The sequence below is a fragment of the Pristiophorus japonicus genome, unplaced genomic scaffold, assembly GCF_044704955.1.
Source record: "Pristiophorus japonicus isolate sPriJap1 unplaced genomic scaffold, sPriJap1.hap1 HAP1_SCAFFOLD_130, whole genome shotgun sequence".
Classification (NCBI taxonomy): Eukaryota; Metazoa; Chordata; class Chondrichthyes; family Pristiophoridae; genus Pristiophorus; species Pristiophorus japonicus.
Window position 1 is genome coordinate 1160974 of NW_027250967.1, and position 2354 is coordinate 1163327.

Below are 2354 nucleotides of genomic sequence, written 5' to 3' on the forward strand. Positions count from 1 at the left end.
CGTCCCTGGGTGGGCTCGAACCACCAACCTTTCGGTTAACAGCCGAACGCGCTAACCCATTGCGCCACAGAGACTGATGGACGTACAAGGTGCAAGACATCCAAAACCAGGGTGTCAGTCAGTTAAAGCTTCAGATTGCTCCGACCGGGATGGAACTTGTCCACTCTCAGTTGTACTTTTCCCAAATAAATGGAGGGACATTCATTGTGGATGCGTGGAAGCAGTCTGGTTCCGCACACTGCAGACACTTCCATGTCACCGCCAACCAGCTCTCCCCCAACCGGTGTGATCTACCTTCCAGCCTTCCGGTGCCTTGTCTGTGACAAAGTATTCTGATTGTCCCGAAGCCGGTATTAGGTTTGAATTCCTTTTCAGCTCCTGACTGCGGATATTCCTGTGATTAAACGGGAACTAAATGCTTACAGGGACAGTTGGATTCACCGTTTCTTTGCTTGGTGAAATTTCAAAGAATGAAAGCAACGCACATTAACCCCAAACATCCCGTGAGATGGAAGCCCAGTTGCTGTTTCAAGCTTGAATGCAGGTACCAGCAGAACTTATTCAAAGAAATTCCAAGTCCCTGAGACGCCTGATTATTTGCACCAAACTCTTTGCAAAGAGTTGAGGTACATGTTTGGTGATCTGGGCACATCTTTCCCCAAACTACAACACTTCAAACATAACTCAATGGCTGTAAAGCGCTTTGGGGCGTCATGAGTTCCTGAAAGGCGCTGCAGATATGCAAGTCCTTCTTTACAAAAGTTCGATGCAATTTCAAAATATACGAGCAATATCAGGGCTCCTCTGGGACCCCTCGTAAATTTCAATTAACAACTTCGAAGGGAAATCACAGCCCGAGACCAACGAGCCAACTGTTTGACAAACGTGAAGATAAGGTGCAACCATGATCAAAGCATTTTTTTGTGTGTCGCTATTCAGAACATAAGAACTTAAGAACTAGGAGCAGGAGTAGGCCATATGGCCCCTCGAGCCTGCTCCACCATTTAAGATGATCATGGCTGATCCGATCATGGACTCAAGTCCACATCCCTGCCCGTTCCCCATAAGCCTTATTCCCTTATCAGTTAAGAAGCTATCTCTGTCTTAAATGTATTAAATGTCGTGGCTTTCTCAGCTCTCTGATGCAGTGAGTTCGACAGATTTACAACCCTCTGAGAGAAGAAATTCCTCCTCATCACAGATTTAAAAGGGCAGCCCCTTATTCTGAGATTATGCCCCCTAGTTCTAGTCTCCCCTATCAGTGGAACCATCCTCTCTGCATCCACCTTATCAAGCTCCCTCATTAACTTATACGTTTCGATAAGATCACCTCTCATTCTTCTGAATTCCAATGAGTAGAGGCCCCACCTACTCAACCTTTTCTCATAAGTCAACCGCTCATCTCCAGAGTCAACCCAGTGAACCTTCTCTGAACTGCCTCCAAAGCAATATATCCTTTAGTAAATATTGTAAGTGTTTGTGATCCTCGCCCAATTGCCAGACGGACGGTTTGAATCGCCCCCACCTTACGAAAGTTCCAGATCCGGGAATTATTATTCAGAGTGTAACTTAAATGAGTCACGGAAAGGGATGCTTCAGTGATAAATCGTAGTATATTTATTTGTTCTAACATACACTGTCTAAAACATGCACTGCTAAACGAAATCACTGTCTCTGTGGAGAATAAAATCCCGGTTACAAACAACATACATACAGTACAGAAATGAACCTAGTAACACGCAGTAATTCCCTGGTGGATTCTAACCCCACCACTACCAATGAATTACCCTCCCCAGAATAGCCCTGAAAAGCTTCACTTCTGAGAAAACCCTGAGCCCTTACCCAGCTGGCCTGGGATATCTGGTTACTGGCTTGGGACACTCGCGACCATGTTCAACACCACACACAGCCCGTTTCCTTGCTCAGCTCAGCTGTGGGAATTCACTGCCTGGTCTTCCGTCTCGGTGGCTGCTTCTGCAGTACTGCGGCCCCTTCCTCTGGTACATCGATCGGTGGAGCGAGAGCGAGAGGGAGAGAGGGCTCTCTCTAGACACAAGCTGCAAGCTGCAAGCTCCAAGCTTCACACCAAGCTCCAAGCTAAAAATAAAGTTGAAAGGATCCTGTCTTTCTCGGAGTCTTGCTACCCCTATCTTTCCTGCCAATCTTTAAAACCCCTTTGTTTCTAAGCACTGGTACTTAGTCAGTGATGGGCCATCCCACCCATGCATTGGGCTGATGGCCCTTAGTCTGGGCATCTCTCTGAGCTTTTGTGTTGGGAAAGACCCAGCTCCTCCTTGGCTGGCCAGGCTGGTGGGTTCATTGTTCTGTGTCTCCTTCTGAGATGGAGGTGAGAA

General features: G+C 47.0%; 1 non-coding gene across 1 annotated transcript; it reads right to left on the reverse strand.

Annotated features, from left to right (window-relative positions):
- On the reverse strand, positions 1 to 74 carry trnan-guu (transfer RNA asparagine (anticodon GUU)). The gene has a single exon. It is a non-coding gene; the product is annotated as a tRNA-Asn (tRNA).
- Between the last annotated feature and the right edge of the window lie 2280 nt (positions 75 to 2354).